This window comes from Falco punctatus, assembly GCF_963210335.1.
Source record: "Falco punctatus genome assembly, chromosome: Z".
NCBI lineage: Eukaryota > Metazoa > Chordata > Aves > Falconiformes > Falconidae > Falco > Falco punctatus.
In genome coordinates, this window is record NC_137586.1 from 549,583 (window position 1) to 573,117 (window position 23,535).

Sequence of the window (23,535 nt, forward strand, 5' to 3'; positions counted from 1 at the left end):
AGGGATGCTGTAAGGAAAGAAAGAAGGATCAACATTCTCAGCAGCAGCAAGCCATTAGATCACCCTGAGCTGCAAGATACAATGGAAACCGCACCGCTAAATCATGCATAGACCTGGCGTTGGGCTAATACCTCCATCTCAGGCCTTTTTCTCTTAATAGGAGAACTGTCGTGTAATCAGTAGCTTATTCAGGTGTGACAAGAAGATGGATTAAACACAGATTTAAGGAAAACAAAGCAGAGAACATTCAGATTTACTGGAAAAATGTGTTTTCTTGAGAAACTGCCAGGAGAAAAATCAGTATAAGCATTGACAATTATTTCTGTCAGGCATTTCTTTACCAAATTGTTCTGCTTTTGTACTAATATTTATGCTACTGTGGCATACTGAGACCACTATGAAAAGGATATAATTTTAAAATAAATATTAAAGAAAAGCTACCATTAATCACCCAAGATCAAACTTTTTTTTCCCTTCATTTTCAGCTCATTTCAACAAAGCATTCCTTTTTCAAGTTGTCTCTTCCCTTGTTAATTAACTACTTTCTTCAATGGCCAAAGAAACTTTGTAAAAATCATATCAAGCTACTTTGCCTATAGGGGATGTAGGATTATTCAGGAAAAGTGAGTTATCTTCTTGATTTTCATCAATTGAAGGGGGCTTTTTTGTTTTGTTTTTAAGAATGATTTTTAGGTACATCTAAATGCTCCCAATTAGGACCTGAACTTACAAACACCGAAGTTCATGAAACCAATTTTGTATTTAGGACCATCCTTCGTATAGTCCTTTCCTCTTACAACAAGGAATATGATACATAATCTAATTTTGGTTATTGTGCTACCAGTTCTGAGCATTTATTTCTAAAGGAGTGGGTTGAAAATATATGTCTCTAATGTTTCCTGAAACAGTATTTCTCAGAAGTAGCATGTTTTTCATCTTCACAACAAATTTCAGAATTCTCTATTTCTCTGTAGATTTGAGCCAATAAGCAAAACTAACATTAAAGAAGAGAAGGCCTGTGTTTCTACCAGTACTTCAAAGTTTACAGGAAAGGAAACAAAACAAAAAAAAAATTTGGGGGATATTTTAAGAAGAGTCTTCATAGGATTGTATGACCTGATCTGTGAGGTGTGGTATCACAAATGCTTTGAATATTGTCTGCTAATTATTCTTAAAGGTCAATGATGTAGTCAGTGGCCTGTTTTTCAGACAATACAGGAAATCCTTACAGTTTACTGTCTTTCATGGTATGTCAGTTTTCCAGTCAGTGGGGTAACTTGATAGGTTGGGTAAAAGGAGGATACACATCCCCAGAGAGCAGTGTCATGCTGGCAGAAGGCCCCAAGCTGATGAGAGACAGAGTATTGCTGTCACTGTGCAGAGGCTTTTCTTCTTTCTCGGTAATTAAGCTGAGAATGTCTTACCTTGCTCAGTTTATGAGAAATGAAAATATCCTGAGATTCGTTATGCAAACTGTTTCTTTCACTTGGATTTCATGTTCTGCCTGTGTTTTTAATAAATCTTTGTTTTGTTCAGATGACTATGATACTGATAATCTCAGGCAGACGTCCCTGGGGAGGAAAAAGAAAAGAAGAAAGAAAAAAACCACCCTGAAACCTTTATGGAAAAGTGATGAAAAGAAAAGTTTCTCAGATTTACATGTCCTGTCTGGCTCACCCAGCAATGTAGGAGTCTAATCTCCATGTGACACACACCAGTGTACATAGGTGGTAGGTGAGGGACAGCATCCAACAGACCAAGTGATGAGATCTGACAATAGACTTAGACACAGAAACTCTTAACAGATTCTCTGAGAAATACAGTTGTTTCAAATGAGTCATACACAACACTCACCATAGCACTGCCTGACTGCAGCCTCTAATCTCTGTGGCATCTACAGAGCAATGCCTACAGAGCAATGCCGTCTCTCCTGCTACACCACCCAGGGCATGTGCCACACCACATGCCACCAGTCAGGGATACTGCTTGCTAGAGCATCCCACCCCTCCAGCCTCACCACCCTCACTGTCAGCTGTCCTTACTAATGCTTTATGTACTGTTCAACCCTTGTGGGGAGAAAAAACCCCACAAACCTATAAGACTGGTGTAATTAATGTTCAGGCTTGTCCAGTTTGGTATCTTGTCTCTGCCAGCGGCCAGCAGCAAACAACAAGGCAAGCATGCAGTGACACTTCTACTGCGTAACCTCCCAGCTTCCAGTAGCTTGCAGCAAAAAGGCCTCCTGAACCAGAGTCTGTATCTTTGTATTTTGTAGGCTTTGGTAAGTTCTCTGGTCAAAATCTTTTCTGAACCTATGTAAATTTTTGGCATTATCCTAGAATAACAAGTTCCAGCATACTGCATGAAAAATTACCTCCTTCTCTTTGCTTGTCTATAATGTTAACTATTTTTATTTCTCCTGTTCCTTATATTATGGTTAATAGGGAATAATTGTCAGCTTCTCCAGAGATTTATGCTTTTACTAGTTCATAACCCCCTCTTTCAGTTCCTTTCTAGCATGTAGACCCGTAGCACACCCTGTCCCTTCAAGTACACAAGCTTTTCTTAATCTTTGCTCATCTCTGTAGTCCTCTCACATCTTTTGTTAAGTCTGTTACATCCCTTCTAGGCTTTAGTCTCTAGGATATTGGGAGCTGAAGGCTGGACATAATCATGGTGAGGGTGCAAAGGGATTTATAATGTAGGATTTTAGCGTATTCTGTTCAGTTTGCTATTTCCCTCCTAGTTATTCTGAACCAGCCAGCTTGGGAGGGGCTGCTTTGGTTTTGTTTGACAACTACAGGCCATTTAGCTGATGCTTCCATAAACTTACCTACAGCTACATTAAGAACCTGAATAAGTAGGGCAGAATATATCACTGCATTTTTGTATTGGGGTTGGCTCTCTGTGTTACTTCGCATTTATCCATATTAAATGTCACCTTGCTGTACTACTTCCCACTGGTTCAGCAGCATGACATTATCATGCAACTCTTCTCAGCTGGCTTTTTTTTTATTATCTCTAATAATTTAATAATCACCAGTAAAACTTTTTACTTCATGATCTTTAACAAATTATTTACAAGCATACCCAATACTAGCTTGCAGCACAGATGCCTTAGAAACTCTGCTTCTCATCTTTCTGCATTGTGAAAACTGATCACCCTGTCTCTTGGACTATAATCAATTATTGGCCTCTGGAAGGAGCTTCCTTTTTCACCTATGATGATCCTGAAAGTTTTCACAAAACCCAGCTCTGTCAGGCAGATGGCTCCTGTCCACACGCTCAGTAACTTTTTCAGAATGATGTAACAGACACATAAAGGCAACTCCCCACTCCAAATGCTGCTGACTCTTTCCTGCTGTTCTACGTTTGCCCATGTGTTTACTGATGTCACTGCTTCCACGAACTTGTGTACAAAGCTGGAACCGCCATAGGGTGGTTCCCAGGTTCCCCCCTGGAGCCCTTTCAGAACTGGTGAAATTGCTGTCACCCACCGTTCCTCTCCATGAAGAGTGATTTGTTACCACACTCAGCGCTTCAGCAAATCCTTACTTCAGCCTCTACAACCACTGAACTCCCAGCAGTTTGCTGCTGTCTGCTTTCATGGCTGTGCTCCAGAGCCTATTCTGCAGATACCCGCCACTTTGAGACCTCTCCCACAGAGCTCTCTCTGTGGCAGAGGCTGCCAGTGTGGGGACCTCTTTGTACTCTCCGCCAGCCAGTACTGAGGTGAACTTTTCAGCCAGCTTTACTGCCAGGACCTTATTGTGGAGGACTCCATCCACACATTGGTCGCCAAGTGATGCTGCAAGGTTTCTTGCTTTCTTCTGTGTTTGAGAAACACATATGAGCATTTATACCTCACAGTCTTGTCTTGATTGTCTTATTATGATTTTATATTTAACTTAACAAATCTATGCTTTTTTCTCCTTTCCATAGATTGGCACAATCTAAAATTTGGGAGATACAGCCTTCTACTTAAGGAAGTTTGTTGGTTATCCAGGCTTCTTTGCTCTTTTCAAAGGTTCTTTCAAATCAGAAATATACCCTTAAATTTGAATACAGTTTTTAAAACTGCTATCTCCCTGCCTGCATGCAGTCTGCTCTCTGACTTTTCTTTTTAATTACCTTTTCTACCAGCTTTCTTAGTTTTGTGTAGTTCTTAAATCCTACAATGGACCTCTTTCTGCACCTATAAAGGTATTTAGTCTGAGTACACTGGGTCACTGTGTGACCTTTAGAACGAGCTTTTAAAAAATCCGTTTCAGCATTTTTGGTTCTAAGCAGTGCTGGGCTTGGTTCTTGACTTAAAAATAAGAAGAGGCTCCTCTTCTCCAGTCTGTCCATACACAGCCAATGGAAGGATTCATGTTTTAGGTCCTGGAACGTTTTTATTTCTCTATAATGCTATCATGTATGATTTTTAGGTTGAGTGTAAGATATGGACAATGTCATCAATTGTGTACTCAACTACCATGCTGAATGCATTATAAAACTGAAAAAAGATCAGAAGATGTTGTTTGATGCTATTGCCCTTTTAGTAGTCAGCCTGAAGTTCAGTTATCTCCCTTTTTGAATTTCCACTTGAAAGGCTTTTCTACTCCTAAAACAGACAGCTAGTTTCTACATTTTTAGCTGCAGAGGACGCATAGCCACATTTAGAAAATAGGTGAAAGAAGCAACTCACCAGAAAAGCCCCTCACTCTCCCAGTATCTGCTGTAGGCAGGAAGATGCATCTGTCCCCCATGCAGTAATGGACATGCTAATGACTGTCCATACATGTAATTTCTGCCCAACTACACTGGCACGTGCACAGCACTGGCCAAACCTTTAAAAAAGAATATGCAGGATTTCTGTGAATAACTGCCATATAGCTGCTAACAACCCTGCTGCACATTCCATAGTAACAGCAGGCTTTTTTCTTCAATTTCCTTTTATTTTTCATCAGAGTGCACCATGGAGGCTGGTGACCCATTCATTGTGATCAACCACTGAGAAATGGCAAGCCTGCTTTTGCCAATTTAAATAATCAAGTTGCAAGTGATGGCAAACATTATGTTCAGCATGGACTTAGATAAAGTCCTGGGGGCAAGCACACAGTTGAAGTCTGAAAATACACCATGCTCAAGCCAGTATTTATTTAAAAATTCACCCAGTCTCCTGCAGTTTATGGCAAATACATGACATATATTAGGAGACAGTTATTCACCTGCTGTGATAAATCTTGCCCAAAAGTAATTATTTGCCACTGTTGTGCCTTAACAGGCTGTGCCTCAAAGCTATGATTTTGTGCAACCACGTTCTGTTGTCCTTGTGCTACTAATAGATTTTGTAGGCCTTTTTAATCCCCGCTCCTCTTTTTTTTTTTTTTTTCTCTAGGACAACCTCTTTTATCCCCTCCTAGCCCATTACAAGTTGACTGTTTGGGAATAAGAGCACTGACAAACACAATCCTGTGTCAACAGGCCTGCAGCTTTCTATAAAGGGACTTCTGGGTGCCTATTTGGTCTTTACAGTACTAGGAAGGCTGCCCTACTAAAAATGTCTTTTCTTAGCACATACATCCTATTAAAGCTGGTGTACCACCTTGAGAACTGGCATAATGCCACTCTAACACATGGGTATGGTGGTACACTCTGTATAAGCTTGAAATATGTTTGCCGAGGGTAGGATTCCAAGCCCAGAATGCTGCAATGATATTTCTGGCTGCCATACCCACAGTGAAAATCCCAAGCCAATGTTTTCAATGTTCACTAACCTCCAGCACTCAGTTTTAGGCATCTCATGTCTGATTAACAGAGATAGCAACACTTCAGTGATTCCAGCTTACTTCAGTGCCCCAAACAATATTTCTGCCAATGCAGAAAAGCTGAGCAGTAGCTTCCTTTCCCCATCCTCTGCTGGAGCTGCTTTGCAACACTCAGGACGATATACACAAGCTATCTGCAGTGAAAGTTGCCTTTCATGTGGCAAATTCAACAATAAACAACATTTATACCCCCAAACGCAACCAGCTCTTGGCTCTGGCCAGCCGGAGGGAGGAAGGAAGGAAGAGGTTGGTCAGCTCGAGTTCTGGAGCCCTGCCCATGCAAAGAGAGACACATGAATTTAGGTCTCACAAAGTTTCCAATTGTTGCCTATATTGCTCGTTCCCTGGAGGATTATCAGTGAAGAAATTTGCACCATTTGAACTTGAGCAATGGTAAAAGGTTGCATTGCAGGTTATTCCATTTATAAGAAGTCAAGATAGCCTAATTCGCTTATTTTCAGAAATGCATAATCTTGTACCATTGGGCAACAGATACAGCTTCCCTGTTCACAGGTGTCTCAGCAAGCACCATCTAAAATCCCTCTCTCTAGATTTTCTTGAATCTGGGAAGCTCTGGGAAGGAGAACAAGGTGTCTAAGTTGCCTCTCCTCTATCAGTCCTGCCCCAAAGAATAATCAGGAAAACCACCCCACCCATCCCATCTGAATACCAAATCAGGCATGCATATTGCTTGTTTTAGGGTGGAGATCTCTTCCCTGTATTTTGGGTTTTGTAACATCAGCATTTGTGTTGCAGATAGCAATTATTTCTCCCACTGTGTCTGTAGGGCACTGAATGGCTTCTCCCATTCTAAATGCAAAGCAGCAGCACAGTAGCTTTGGAGAGGTTTATCCAAGTTATGACAAGTCCTTCCCCTGCTCCTGGGAGGTTTTAGAAGCAGGACAGCTTTTTCTCTAGGCTAATTCATTCTTTGGCTTCTAGGCTTGGGTAACTAGATTGCACACCAAGTGTACTCATGTTTTTTGCTCCCACCACCACCCAGATCAAAGGACAGGATCACTGTGTGCTGTAGCAACATTTCATCCTATAGGCTTGCGTATCCTTCCTAATGCAGGTCCTGAGCTTGAACAACAGCATGGGCTCAGGTCTTGTCTTGACACAGAACTGGGAGACAAGCTGTGGTGCACACACAGGTCCCTCAGGCTTGTCTAACCAGTAAGGGTGCCTGTGCTAGGAGGGGGTCCTGCAATACACCAGGCCTAGGACAAGCACACAACTAGAGCAGAAGAGTAACAGTTCCACCAAAGTAAACAAGGCATTGATAGTTTGCTAACTTGGCCCACGGTGTGGTGTCACTGCTTTGCATGTGTACACTCACAGAGAGTTCGCCATAGAATAATGTGTGTCCATACCAGTATCAGAGGGTCACACACCTACTACAAGGGGTTTTTTTTCCCATGCTGTTCTGCATTACTTTTTGAAATCTCAGAAGCTGCTGTGGGAGGAATCACTATCCTCAGCATATCACACATGATAGTGCATCTTCCACCTTACTTTCACTACCTTTCAGTCTCCCGCTATGATTACAGTATTAACTGGTCAGCATGGACAGGGACTCTTGAAAACAGAGAGGTGTGATAACACTGCCACTGGAAAATCACGATTGGAGATGATAATAGGAATTACAAACAGCAAAAAGGGAGTGAAGAAGAATGGGAGTTTAGTGTACACCTATGCACATGGCATTGCCTGTTATTTAAGTAAAAGGTAAGCTGGATGCAAGTGAGAAAACATGAACAGATGATCCTAAGAGTCAGTAACTTCTCCCTCTTCCCTTTTGAATTATTAGGAAATACATTGCCTTCAGTAACTTTTCCCCAGTAGGCTTCCAGCTATGTTTCTGTGTGCAAACTGCACTTGCTTTGAACTCTCTGGGTTTCTTTGGATTGGCCTTGGCTATAGCAGCAGAGAGAGGGCGGCGATTTACTGTTGTGCATCAGATCACAGATCATATACCTCTCACCTGCTCTGTATTAGGACGGCGCACTTTCAGTTTAGAGCGTATCTGCCCCCATCCCACGCAGATCTTACAGCATTGTATTTTCACTACTCTAAATCACTTGTGTGATAAGCACAGAACTAAGTTGTCAGGCAGCATTATTTACACTAATCCTACATCCTTTACTCTTTTGCCTTAGTCCTGAAGCCTTTTATCTTGTCTCCATCATTAATTATTAGTGCATACATTTCAAAAAGGCCCATTATGCTGAGGTGAAAAGATGCCACACAGCAGTGGCAGACACCCAGAACACCCCTGCTCCTCACCATTGCACTCAGCCTGTATTCTTCTTAAAGGAGACCAGACCTACAACACTGTGCTAAGGTTCCTGAACTCTTCTAGGCATTACATACATATGTATCTGGTTTGTCTTTCTTACCTCTTCCATTTTGTTAAAATAAACTAGCATTAAAAGCAAATCACAAAGGAGAGGGATGTTCAAAAATTCTACTTTATAACTACGCCAACATGAAAGCTAAATACAATCACTCATGCACTATTACATGAGATCCTATTAACGTAACTCAGGAGACTTATGTATATTTTAGCGTCTTATATTATTTTCTTAATCAAAATCAATTCAACTGGCTTTTACAACCTATTTACAACCACTGAAATTCTTGATTTTAAGAGCTTTTTTATAGCAGAACTGCCCCTTACTACCAGCCAGTTAGGTTTATTGCTAACATCAGATGAAGAGGTGTTGTTGGGCATCCATGCATGTAGACAGACGCTCAGAGAATCAGGGTGCTTAATGATAGGAGTGGCCTGTAGCTGCATGCCAACTCACTTACACCAAGCAGTACAAAGCGGTGTTCAGTAATTACAGAGCACGTGCATGCATATTCAACATTCCACATTTAATAAAGGCCAACTACATATGCTCTGCCAAGAAAGTGACATGATCTGCATTGTGATGATGAAGCCAGAGAGGAGCTGCAATCACACTGCTGCAAACCACAACAGAAGGAAAGTCCTGGTCAACAGCCATGAGGCAAACAGCCTCCTGGTGAAACAGGGACTTGCTAAAAGGATTTGTATCTCATCACTGCCTGAAGGGCAACACAACTATCATTTACAAATAGTAGTGACCGTATTGTTCGCTCATGTGGTTCCAGCTTTTGTTGTCACTCATACTGAGCTGCACTGTTTCTAGGAAAAATCCAGGTTACGTCAACATAAATATTCAGTCGTGTATTTCTTGATTTATCTTTTGGGATTTTCTGCAAGTCTTGTGTACCTTTATCTGATTTTTCATCTTAGGTTGTAGCTGTTACAGATCCAGTAATTAGAAATATTACAGCCATTTCCATCTAGTCTTTTGATGAACTGTTTACAATTGCCTGTGACCGAACTGAAATTTTGCACACATGTGCACAAACACACACACACACACACTCCATTTTAAGACCATTACATTAACTGATTAGAAATGTTGTTTCCCACTTTGTCAGTGCAGGCAGTCTACTGTGGAATGTAGATTATATCGGTACTTCTGTGAGAAATGTAGAGACTGATGGGGAAAATATTCAAGTTGAAGCTAGGAAAGACTGATTAGATCATCCAATCCTCCTAATGCATGCCAGTTTCTGTTAATAATGAGATACATTATTAGGGCTATCCCTACTTTTTTAATGTCATCTTTATAAAGGAGAATTCATTTACTTACCTCAAATTCAGACAACTGCAGGCATTTGCTTTTAGTAGAATTCAAGGCAGGTCAGTCAAAATGCATCTTTTCCACAATCTTTTGTACCCTCACAGCAGAGTCACAATGCTGCCCGATCGTGCCTGAAGTTTCAAGATAAGCAGCAGTAATCCTCAAAACCATGACTTTTTAGACCCTTTAGAATGTGACAAACATACAATTAGTAACAGGCAAACTACTTCAAGGGGTTATGTCAATAAATTTCAGCCCCATCTTCTTTTTCCCTGTCATAAAGAGAGAGGTTTGATCTCCCTCTCTCAACAGCAGCAATGACCTTTACAATTTCTGTGCCTTCATTTGGTGTATATAAATTAAGACAATACTAACAGAGGCTCTGGAGCATTTCCAAGGCACATGGAGGTCTTCAGGTGAAAAGCCTGACATAGAAATGCAAATCCTGATTAGCGTTCCCTACAGTTTCTGATGTTTGGTTTTCTACGTCATGGAGAAACCAACCTTTTCTCTGTTTTCTATCTCGGCCATCTAAGACCAACTGACACACCTCTTACTGTAGTTCTTGGATTTGTAGGTTCAGCTGCTGCCTGTAAAGAAGTAAACGATCTGAGAAAGCCTGAGGACTCCATTCAGATTTCAAACTGGTGTAAACCGGAACTAATTTTACTGAAGTCCAAGAAAACAATAAAGGGATTACTTTTTTTAAATGAAGGATCATACAGTTGTTTCTTCCCTCAAAGCCATTATCTGCCCTGTCTTACAGTGGTGCTAAGGCTCGGAGCAGCCCAGGAGATCTCATGGAAGCCAACATCCCTCATCCCACTACCAGAAAAAGCAGGAACATTGACAAACATAAGTTGGCCAGGTGTGCTCTCATTGCTCCTAAACACACTTCCAAGTATATTAATACAGGGCTATGAAGATTTGGAAAAAAGTGACCTTTTCTGGTTTCCTCCAGGTAATGTCCCAGATAAAATCTTTCAGAAAATACCTGTCCTTGAATCAAACATGCTACATTAAAAGAAGAACAATTGTTCTTACGTTGATGTTTTGGTTTTTTGGTATTCTGTTTTGTTTTGGTTTTGTGAAACTGAAGGGTTTAGTCATCTCCTAGCTATAAGAAAGCAGTTTTTTAATAAGCAAGTCACCTGATTTCTCTAATGCCTGGCTACAGCAAGCTAGCCTGGAGACCCTGGAAGATCCTTGGGCACATAAAATAATAGCATCACTCTGGAAACGATGGAAGATCAGGCTCCAGTCCCACAAAGTGATTGTCAGGATGTGGCATAAATCCCATCAGCTCAAGCAGAGGCATTTAGATATTAGTGTTTAATGAGCTGTTTGGTTCCATTAAGTTTTGAATTGCTTTTAAAAATTTCTGTGCATTCAACCAAAGAACATCGTAATAGCACAATTTATTAAATGAACTTCCCAAATAATCTTAAAACATGGGAATACTGTTGCAATGAATAATGCAGAAATAATATTTTAGAATGTAAAAGAAACCTCTAAGTATTCTGATAGAATTTTCATTAGTGTGATTGTAGTATGAAAATTAATCAGTCATCTGTACATTAATTGAATTATCTTCATAAACAGTTCATTTGCAGGCTGAGGAAACTGGGATGCATACCATGAAATCAATTACATATAAAACAGATCTGAAATATTATCTGTCTGTTTTCTCACAGTCTGTCTAACTTAAACTCAAGCTGCAAATGCATTTGTGTATTATCAATAATATCAGCCATAAATGCAGTCTGAACGTCTGCATGTTAATGAGATTATAGCAAAAATATATATGAATGAATGTGGAGCTGGGCCAGCACACAGCACTATGTGTGTGCTGCAGTGGGAGGTGTGTGTTGTGGGTTAACACCGGTGGGCTGCTCAGCCCCCCAAGCTCTTTGCTCACTCCCCTCCAGCAGGATGGAGGAGAAGCGGATGGGTGAAACTGAGAAAACTGGCAGGTTCAGATAAACGCAGTTTAACAGGTAAAGCACAAGCTGCGCATGCAAGCAAAGCAAAAGGAAGAATTCCTTCACTCCTTCCCATCGCAGGCAGGCTATCAGCCAGCCCCAGGACAGCAGGGCTCCATCATGCTTCACGGTGACTGGGGAAGACAAACATCACTCCAGACACCCCTCCCTCCTTCCTCCCCAGCTTTTATTGCTGAGCACTATGTCATATGGTCTGGGACACCCCTTCGTCAGTGGGGTCAGCTGTCACAGCTCTGTCCCCTCCCAGCCCCTGGTGCCCCACAGCCTGCTGGCTGGCGAGGCAGGGTGAGAAGCAGAGAAGACCTGATGCTGTGCAAGCACTGCTCAGCAACAGCTAAAACATCCCTGTGTTATCAACACAGCTCTGGTCACAAATCTACTATGAAAAAATATCTTTCCTCAGAAATTGGAGATGAAGTTGATTTGTGAGAAGCAGGATCCCTCTTCAAAACACAGATTCAGAACCTTCTAATAATTCACTAAAACCCCTTCTTTTTACTATTTTAGTATCCTTTATAAAGACCTGCCACAAATTTTGATTCCATATTTAAACTTGTATGCATTTTGCTACAAGATTACACATCTTTTTTAATGTTAGGTTACATTATGGAATGCATCTTAAAAATGCAAAATATTTCTTATTATATTCAGCTTTTGACTATAAGGTACAACCAGTTTTGAAACATTGCTTACTTAGATGTATCTGCCTGAAAATTGTTTTATTTTAGCTTCATCCTTCACAAGGATCATATTCCGGCACCAGAATGATACTTCTGCTCAGTAGTTGAATTCCAGAGTTTGTAGGCTAGTTTCTCAATAAAGGGGATACAGACATGGGTTACACTCTAAAACAGACTTTTTATGTACCATAAGCAGAAGGCAATTACACTAATTCCTTGTTCCAAGAGAGCAACTGTACATTAGGAGCCTTAATGGACCTCACTGATGACTCATGAGCTCCTTTTCCAAGAGCTACCATCACTGAACAACTTTACACAACAGCATGTTTTCTCAACAGCAAGCATTTTATGCATGTGAGAAATAAGCACTCTGGAAGTATGTATCACAGGGGTATCTGCTGATAGCTGTCATAACAATCACTATTACCTACATTGTTCTGTAAGTATATCCTTAGGGCTGACAAAAGCCAGCTAGAAGCCTTGCTACTTAGGATTAACATTATGAGGGAGTTCTGGCATAGGATAAGGAGTAACAGTATAAAATACTCGTAGAAGTATTCAGAGTAAGTCTTTCAAGAAGCCCAGAAAGGCACTTTACCCTTGGTTGTAAAGTCCACATTGGACCCTTGGCCAAGCATCCTACGAGCTAGACACTCCAAGCACCAGAGCCAAGGGAAGAAGAAGAGGGAATGAACAAAACAGACAAGAGGAAAATGAGATGAAGAGATTAGTTAAAGGAGAACTGGGAGGAGTGTAGCGAGCAAAAGGGTGAGTAGGAGGCAAAAAATCTGAGATGTGGGTGGCTGAGAGGTACATAAAGCCATGAAGATTATACCAGATTAGAGAGTCGTGAGTCAAACACTGAAGCATGAAACAAGTCTACAAAGGGTATCCCAGATTCTTCTAATTCACACAAAAATTTCTGCAAATAACACTCTCTGCCAGAGACATGTTACGCAAAATCAATATTCAACTTTGTGGGTTAAGTAATGTTTAACGAGTGAGTCACACAGCTGATGCATGGATGTGAGTTTGAGTGGTTACACAGGCTCAAAATGTGTGCAAAATACAATAAAGGATAAGAGTGGCATTAAATATTGTGCAAAGCGTAAAAACTGAAATTATTTTGAAAAGCCTCACCCTGAAAAAGGAGGAATTTGCATGGGTCATACTTACGTGCCAGACAGTTTCAGTTTTTCAGGATCTTGCCACTGTCCCACAGGTCTCATGCTTCACTGAAATCAGCTCTCCAGAATACAGAATGGCTTTCTGCTGGACTTGGTTTTGCCTCCTCAGTAGTTTGTTTTTGTCTACCTCAGAGGGATGTTTTTCTCCTAAACATGCCTGCAAAATAGGGAATGATATAAATGATCTTTCTTTTTAAGCGAAGCCCACGTGTACAGACACAGCCCGGGATGGCTGGGCAGGGTCACAAGAATGGGGTGGGCCAAGACCAGGCTCGGATGTCAGCCCACTGAGAAACAAGCTCTTCGTAACAAGCAGAGCAAATTCAGACTCTGAATCAGTTCTATCCATCCAACCTCCGAATTACACTCAAGGACATTTCTTTCTTAATAAACCAAACAGGGAGTGTGGCAAACAAAAAATGGCCAAAACCAGATTATGTAAAACCTCTGATGTTTTCTCCTGACTTAAATCCTTATCTACACTACCTATTTATTTGTGTGAGATTACACTTCTTTATAGCATCTCCTAAACTTCTTGGCCTGATAAACAACTCCATTTTCTTCCTAGATCACCAAACTAGCCATGGTCTCACAGACCACCACTGCTCTGCAAACCAGAGCATTTCAAAATGCAATCCTGTATTAAATACAGTGTGGGCCTAAGCTGCTCTTAGCTCCCCTATGCTGCTAAGGAAATCACTGAATTTTTAGAAAAATACAGAATTTGGGCAGAGGGAAATTTTACTTCCTTTCTTAGGTGCTTTAGTGGGTATTTCACTTCTCATTTCAGAATATTGCCTCCGTAGAAATTAAAGTAATTCAGTATTTCATTCCATATTTATAGTTTCCCAATATCCTTCAGAGTTGTAGAGCCATGGAGGACTCATTAATAACCAAGCACTTTCTCTGACTGAAAGACTTTTGAAACTGAAATTCATTTTCCTAGCCTGTATAGCCCCTTGTGCTGGCAACTCAATCCTTGACCTAACAACGTGCAACATCAAAGCAGTAGCTTTCTGCTGGCAGCAGAAGCAGCAGCATCTGTTGCAGCAGCATTAGCCATATCGATTGAGACCTTACGCCTCTCAGCCAAGTTCTGCTTAGCCCTCATTCACTGGTGGTGCCCCTGCTGACTCTGGGCTGTGCGTATGCAGCCAGGGAAACATTTCTCTATCCTGCAAAGACAAGAGTAGAAATGCTGCAAATTCTTGCAAGTATCTTCTGGTAAGTATTACCAGTGTTACAGGAGCACATTCCTTATCTTACCTGGAAATAAGACTAAGATTACAATCAAGCCTACTAAAATAATAACCTATGTAAGTTTAAAGAAATACAGTAGCTGCAAGGGCATCATGAGCAAGTCGAGTTTTGGCCATCACAAAACTTGTGGTGGAACAAGCAGTGCTGGAGAAACGAAGCACCCAAAAAATTCAGCTCGAATGTGAGGCAGGGTGATGTTGCCAGCCTAACACCAGTAAGGACTGGGGGAAGGGCTGGGAAGGGCAGGAGCAGAGCTAAAGGACAGGCTTGTGCCTGAGCAAGTACAAGAACAGCCTGCAAAGCCAAACACCTTTGATGTGGCTCCCAGGAAAGACAGCAGAGGTGGCAGAAGCACAGCTTACAAGGGGAGATTTCAAATGGGCTGCTTGGCTAAACCAAATCACCTCTATCACACCTTGCCGAAAAGCTCCTGCATAGGCTAATCCTTCTCCTTGTCCTTCTCTTTGTAAACATTTGGGAATGGCTTTGAAGCAAGTCAGGACTTTCTGCCCGATCAGTTTTTGGCAGAGCAGTGAGGTATTTCATTCCAGGACTGTGCTGCCCAGCTCTCTGTTTCCAAATGCAGAATGGTTACTGGGGCTCCCTCTACAAGCGTTTTCTCCTAGTTCAGAAACAAAACAAAACTACAAGTTATCTTTTGACAGATAAAGCATTTCCATTCATTTTTACTTATTCATGCTGCTCTAGGTGTTTATGCTGCTAGCTTGGGACATAACATTTCCAATGGAAAACTGGGGGAGGTGTTTCTGCAGCTCAGCGCTACCCTCAAAGCCTTGCAGGATCTCATGTAAATATTTTCGGACTGCATTTGAATGCCCTTTTCTCCTCTGCAGATTCAATTAAGAAGTACAGGATAGTGAGGTATAGTAAAGGATGATTATAGTAAAGTAAAAGAAAGTGTTCCGCTCTCCAGTTCTTTAGAATTTGCAGAGTCTGTGTACACAATTTCACCAGAAACGTTAAGGTCTGCTTTTCAGACCACAGCTATACCTCCACACAACCCAAGGCGGTCTCCCCAGGAAATGTCTACACATAGAGAACAGTCAGATGTGCACGTAAGGGAAGACAAGTGTGCAGAGAGGTGAGTGGATACATAATGTTATTACATTCAGCACACCAAAACATCTGCACAAGACAGTGGAAGACGAAGCATCCACCGATGAACAAGGTCCTGATCAGTACATGGAATTATCACCCATTTGAGTTTAGTGATATAAGCAGGAAGCTTAATTATGAAATTGTAAGCTGTGGAGAGTGATAAACAAGCTTAGACCAGCTTTTATTGCTTTGCTAAGAGGAGACAAACTTTAGCTTACTTGTGCAGCCACTTGGGATCCACAGATGTCCCAGCCAGGGTGGTGGTAAGATGTAATGCAAAATACAGGGCCGGGGGTGGGGGGTAAACTCCACCACAGATAACACCAGCGATAAAGCCTTTATTTCCTTCCACCACCAAGGGCACAGGAAAAACCAAAAGCTGAGCAGACCTGGGACAACAAGCTTAGCAGTCCTTGTGAAGTAACACAAAGTATTAAAGCACTGTACCTTTAACTAATCAGTTCCTATTCTTGAGTCTGGTTAGCACTCCCTGTGGTACCAACGTTAATGCAGTAAAACCAAACACCCAGGAGAACTAAAACTGGTCTGGTATTTTCAAGAATGAAACATTGTGTGCCAGAGGAGAGACAGAGTGTCAGCTTTGTTTGAAAAGCAGTTCATGACTTGGCATGTTGATCTTTCCAGATGAAATTCAGTCCTGACTGGCTAAACATCATGTGGAGACTGTTCTCCTGGCATTTCTATATTCATCTCCATCTGGTGTGCTTGAAAGAAGAGCCATAAGAAAGCAGTGACTGATACCTCTTCTTGCCAGAAGACCCTCCAGGCAGCAGATAATGCCAACGGTAGGACACTCTATTCAGGGAGCGCATCACATACCCTGTTGACTCAAACAACCCTCAGAAGAGCAAACTCCTCTGACATTGAAAGATCTGTAGATAAATCTTCATCAGCAAGGAAGACCTACAAACCCATTAGAAATACTAAGTCTTAAGCTATCTAAGGTTCAGCAGGTTTGCATTTCTGTACCAGAGAAACATTTTTGCTTCCCTGTTTTTTAAATTCTGAACAGTCTTTTCTGCTGACACTTATGGGGATGGTAACATCTGGCAGAAGCTGGGGACAGGGCATATCAATCCACTCAAGTCAGGCTGTTCAGAGCTTCTCTGTTGAGACTGCAGTCATCTGCAGTAATTCTGAAAGCAAGATTGTCGCCATTTGTATGCCGCTAAAAGAATAGAAAATAGTAAGATACACATGAAATGTTTATGCCATTATTTCCTTAATGTTTATTTCCAGTGACTTGCAGCTCCAAGGCCTTCCAGCAGCACGACAGGGTCACCAGCTAGCCAGCATCACTAAAGAAGTGGAGCCTTAACTAACAATTCCAATTCCTGGGAAAGAAACACATGACCGGGGAGGACTCTGTTAGGTAAAATCCTACCTGCAGGCAACGTGAATCTGCCAGTGTCAAGCAGAACCTAAATTTTTTGATTATCTGAGGATACAAGTTGAACACTACAGGGAACCTGATTCTCAGCCTACCGAGGCAAGAGTCAGGAATAGTTCTCCAGAGGTGTGTTAAATTGTTCTTGAATAAGTCTTATAATGTAACACTTGCGTAAGCCTTTGCAGATAATTTTCTTGCTGAGTGGGAGGAGGATTAGTAGAGAAAGGAAAAAGACATCAGCTAAGGTAGAGTCTTCTGCACTGTCAAAAATTTAGGTACATATGACTCTGTAGATGGCTATACATCTTTACATACTCAGCACAGATTTCTGTGTGGTTCTGCCTGATTTTTAATCAGCCATTGTACTATCGATATATACTATACCTATAATTTTCTATCTCTCAGTTATATGAACTGGTTTTTTAATTATCTTAAATAAATATATTGGGGGTTTTAAATTAAAAGATTTTTTGAAGTGTGGTTTTGCCCACCCATTACAAGCACCTCAGCAAAAGCTCTCCAGCCTCAAAGCAAACAGACTGACACACACACCCAACCCTCCTCCTTCTTTAAAATTGTAATTGAATAAAAACTCAGGAATAAAATCAAGTTTTCTTGACATCATCTTATAGCAAGGCAGTGGTGAAGTAGGTTTCTCGCCCCAGGAACACCACACATTTCACCAGTGCAGAGATACTATCCACCTCGGCCCTGCCAGGAACACCCAGACATGCCAGCTGGCCCCAGCTGCTCTGGGTGCTTCCCACTTTTTACAGCGAATCTGTGCAAAAAAGGACAAAAGGTCTCGCACTCAGACAAGCAAGCGGGGCCGCGGCAGATGGCTGAGCAGCCCTGAGGGCACGGGTGCTGCGGTGGCAGCAGGTGATAGCGGCACAGGCTCCATTCCACGCGCCTGCCTGCAAATCTGTGCCTGGTGAAAATGCCTGCAGCTGGTGTTCTTTCCACCTCTGTAAGCAATGTCCTTCCTGAGCCCTCATGCCACCTCTGATCTTTGCATTCCCCTAACTCAATCATCCCCTTTGTCCCCAAGACCACTGGTCCCAGAGCATGAACTGCTGCCTTCTCCACTTCTCTCCTTTCTTTTTTCTTTTCCACTTGAGTCATCCCCTCACTTCTATTTCCCACCACATTACCCCCATTGTTCTTCCACCTCTTTCTTTTCTAGGCTCCCTGTCTCCTGAAGTTATTTTCCTCGATCATATTTTTATGCTTTGATGGCCACACCTTTACAGTTTGAAAGCTGTAGTACACTTCAGATAGAGCTAAACATGTTGCTTCTAAATGCCATCCCCCAGCAAGCATCCCAGATGATGGGCTACGTACCAGAGACAGACCGGTTTAGTTAAGCAGCAGCAATAGCTGAAATAATTAAAATAAATCTGATTTTGAAGCAAGCTAAGTCAATAGATGCTAACTCACCAAATCTAATAATTACATGCTTCCTCCTGTGAAACTTGGAATAAAAGGGCCTATTTCCAAGACACTGTATTTATGCAAATCAGCAATGAGAGAAAGAGAATGCACATTTATGTGGGTGCATACATATAATACAAATATATTATTGAATATTTTTTGGTCCAAATAGCAGCACTTTTAGAGAAACTGCAAAAATTTAATGCAGATGTGTCTACATTAAAATTGCTGACATTTTTATAGAACACACATAGAGCATAAATCACATACACCAGCAATCCAGTGCTTAGGCATTTCTACTTTGCTTGCTTTGGGAGTTTAATCGAATTAATGCTATCAACCTCTATCATCATAAATCAGCCATTTTAAGAAGTAAGGGAGCTAATAGTAGTATGAGTGAATGAATTTCTAGTTAGCTCATGCTTCTCTGCATATTAAGTCTTGAACTTACTCCAAATGCCTATAAAAATACCAAAACCAAATAAACCAAAGGGGGATACATTTTTACTGTGTAGATATCTGTCTGATAATAATGAACTCTCATTTATTACACCACTAATTGCACTCTGCTTTGCAGTTTAAGAACACCAGAAAAATTCCAGGGTCCAGAGAGAACATAAAAATGAGCCAGCTGTAAAAGATACCACGCTGCAGCACTGTATACGAAGGCTCCAACACCACCTTCAACACACAGGAGAACGGTGACAAGCCCAGATGTTACAGTCCAAGTTCTTCCAGGTCTAAAAGGATGGGCTAAGAGTTACAACAGTGAGGAGAGCACCCTAAGGTCCCAACTATTATTAGCATACCTGGTTGGCAAGTACAACTTCTCCTCTCCCATTCTGTTTTAAACCAATCCTTCCCACAGCTCAGGGCACTTAACATGAGCTCTGCTGTGTGATTTCTTTTATGGAATACTTTCCTCTTAGCTATAAGACAGGAAAAGAAGAAGGATGCCGTGACAGTTTTTTTGGAAATACCATATGTGGCCACTTTATTGTAATGCCTTTAAAATATATATATATAGTCATGCCCACTCATGAAAATGTTACATAAAATGACTCTTGAGAGGTTGCTAAAAGCAGTAACTTTTCTTAAAAACAAACAAACTGACTCACTTTCACATGGCATGTCTCTGGTAAAACAGAGATATGCTGCTATGTGATGGATAAATACTGTGGATGCTAGAGACAATGGCAGATCCAGTCCCAGAGCTGAGCTGTGTGGGGACAACTGCAGCACCTGAGGCTGCCCTGCAGTACACAAACACAGGCTGGTCACGAGTATAGCTCTGTACAGTTCCTTAACTGTTGCCTGTGGCCTACATGTCCAGGGAACCCTTGCTAGAAATCTCTATGAAGATACCATTTATCACACAGTGCTGGATGCTCTCCATACAAACTATTCTTGAAATAGAAAGGGAAAAAAATCCAGATAATCTATTATTACTTTTATGTCTTAAAACTGTGGTAGCCTGTGCAGACATGCCAGACCGCGTGGCAAGAGAGCAATTGTAGGGTACAAGTCCATGACATAATAATCCCTTAAAAGCATCTGGATGCGTAGCCTGCAGCCACAATGATTTCTCCTTGGTATTCTTACTTTCTTCCTCATAATCATATTCAATGCCTGCCAGAGAGTGCAACAGCATTTAAGTCACTGAAATTACTTTACTAGAACATCTCTCTTGGAATTGCTTAAAAGATTATTTAATGTTTGCACAATACGTTGAATTTGTAAGTGGTATTATTGCTTTAGTACCTTTTTTTCCCCCCTGGGGGACTCCCTTGTTACAGTGAATTTTCATAGACTTATTGCTAGAATTGCCGGGTGAACTAGTTTTTCCCATCTTTCCAGCAGGCCAGCAAGTCAGGAGTACACTAATAACCCATGCATACTATCTGGGATAACAGTCCTAAGTAAACCAGCACAAAGGACTCTATGAATAATGTTACAGTCATTTCTGATCATAGAACTGCCTCCAACAGTAGCTGCAGGGAAGCACAAGACGGATTCCCTTTGTAAGGTACATAAAATAACAGCAGCTTTTTGTTGCCGCTTCAGTCAAGCCAACATACATGACCTTCTCTCAGAAAGTATGAAAGCAGCAAATTACCCAAAAGGTGCACAGTTTTGTGCATTCGACAATGCAAGTCACAAAATCAATAATATACAAAAACAATTGCTCAGAGATGAACAATGAAATACATTACACGTAAGCTAAACAAGAATAATGCTCCCTTCAGGAAAGACACATCAAAATCATAAAAGACAGCTTGTCATACAGATTGCAGAAAAGAAAAGTGACAGTCAGAAATTACTGAATTTTGATTTGTGGAAACAGACTCACAGGGAGAACAAAAAATAGAAAAAAATCCTTCTATGGTAAAAAGACCCAAAAAAGACAGACTTCCTAAGTGTACAGTGATGGTAAAATTTCAGTTTTCAAAAGGGTCCAGGGACCACTTCTGCAAGAAAATCTAAGGCCTAGGGGAAACCCTGAAGTCTGTAACACAAGACTACTGTATTCACACCTTTTCCTTATTGAACCCAGCTAAACAAACAGTGGCACTTGCACAAGGCAGGGGCCACACAGACCATGCATGTGGAATGGGCCTTACACTGCTTCACACAGCAAATGCCCAGATTTGTTAGCAAAACTCAGTTTCCCACTGAAATATCAAATGGGAACCTGAGTAGGAATGAAGTGCTTAAACACTTGGATGGCTCCAGGACTAAATCATTTCAGCTCTTCAGGGGGTGGTGGTGGGAAGAAACTGCTTTCTGTGAAAACTGTATTAGGTACTGACTTATAAACCTGCAAGACAAAACCCACAAAGGTCCAAACCAGGTCCCACCAAGGTGCAGGAGTAACAAACAAATGCCTGCCTATCTCTGGAGCAGTTTAATGCTGCTGGCACAAGGAGAAGCCCCTATTTCGCTTATCTTTCTCTTTGCACAGTGACAATCCTATTGGCTGGCATGCTGTCACAGAGTGAAATCCTAATGGTGGTCACTGGCAAATTCCCCATTTCAGGAAAGAAACATGATGCAAACAGGCACAGGAATCAGGTCACTTGCTTTTCAGTTCCTCGCTCTTAACCAAGAGTCCTTCATTTCCAAATATTTCTGTGAGAGTATGAGTGTGTTCTGCTGTTCTGAATTTATCATTGAAACCAACATAATTTGTAATTTCAGACTTCAGTAACTCACACAGCATGGCAACAGCTGAATGTATGTCTGTCATTTATCCAAATCGTGCAGGATTTCATGCCTTTCTGCTTCCTGAACTGATCTTAAGTAACAGTAAATATATCTAATGCTTTAAAAGCATTATTTTAAAACTTCACAGTCAAGATTCTCAAAAGTGTGCAACAAAGGTAGCCGTGTTGAGTTTTAGTTATTTTGCTCAAGCCCGTACTTAGTGAGACTGAATCTCCAGGTGGTTCAGTACCTGTCCCCTGAAAAGTCTGGTTTCTTCTACATGGCTTAAAACTGAATCCATAAAAACCTCCAAGACAAATAACCATTATTTTCCAAAATTACTTAACACAACAATAGGATCATACTGCAAATCCAGTTCCAGAGGACTAAATTTTGACACATCATCTCAGTTGACCCACTCATTCAAGAAAAAACAACTTTATTTTGCGTAAATCAAAGCTGCTGCTAGAATGGGTGGTCCCACCTTCCCTCTTCTTGCCTCTGCTCGTTCCTACCACTCTTTACAATGGGGCCACCCCTCATCCAGCCCTGTGATAATCCCTATTAGGCAACAAATAAGATGAAGCTTTTCTCTTGGCGTGGAGAGATCAAATTAGTTTTCAGCCCTGTCATTCTGCAGATCCAGCTCACTGCACAGATGCATGAACGCTGCCACCATTATAAAGGAAACAGCAAGACCTAGCAGACACTGGTGGGAAAAGCAGCATAACCTCCTGCGTAAGGAAGCTGGAGTTACGGTCCGGTGAAAGGGCCGTGTAACCTTGCCTTCAGAGCAAAGAATGCTCCCTAACAAACTGCAGCAACTTCCGAAACTGCAGGCCGCCAGCAGCGCCCGGCCGCTGGGTAAGCGGCCATTCAGTGGTGTGGTTCCCCATCTATCGGCCGCTGGGAGGAGGAACGCCGGCCCTGATGCGGCGGCTCGCCAAAATGGAAGATGCCAGGCTACGCTTTGCAGGGCTGACATCTCACCGTTCCCTTCTACAATGCTTTACTTGGATAGATGAATATGTAGTTATATGTTGAGCCTTTTCTTTCTCCCTTTTTTTTTTCCTTGTTAAAATCCCGATTTGTTTTAGAAAAGCATTAGTACGTAAAATGCAGAGAAACAAGTGAATTTGAATGACACATTTCTTTCCCTGTGTAAAAATCACCTCCCTATTTATTCTTTGTGTTTGTGGTTTATGTAAATAAATCTCAAATATTTTGTATAGTTTTTGGAGGTAAGAATAAACATTATTTGCTTTAAAAGCCAACAATATCATCATAGATTTAGAAAACAGATGGAGTCAAGGGTTCCTTTTGTATCTGCTAGAAACATTAAGCCCTATTTTTTACAATTAGTAATTTTTTACAGTATCAAGCTGGGAGGAAAAAAAAATAAACCACACGAAAAACCTTGCAAAACTTCAGACTATTCTGTTATTACAACAATTTTTAATGTTCTGGCACAAAACAAAACCACCCCTTTTCTGGATTTTCATGACTAATATTCCATCTGAAATTTACAAGCCCTTAGATTTTACAACTAGATCAGTTGGGGAAAAAAGTTGATCTCCTCACATAAAAACATCACTAGCTTGCTTGACTGCAAAAAGGTTTTCTCTACCGAAACAGAGACTTTATAAAATCCGTATGTATATAGTTGATGGCTCACAGAAAAGGAAATGTGTAAGAAACAATTTTTTTTAATAGTTGGAGTTGGAAATTAATTTTGTTCTTTACA

General features: G+C 41.2%; 1 protein-coding gene across 1 annotated transcript in view; it reads left to right on the plus strand.

Moving 5' to 3' along the window:
• Positions 1–23,535, plus strand: part of ATP8B1 (ATPase phospholipid transporting 8B1) — a 75,184-nt gene continuing 51,649 nt past the window's right edge. The window contains exon 1 of the mRNA XM_080371783.1: positions 1–23,535. This exon is cut by the window's right edge and continues 9,476 nt beyond it. The gene's annotated coding sequence lies outside the window, so the exon portion shown is untranslated.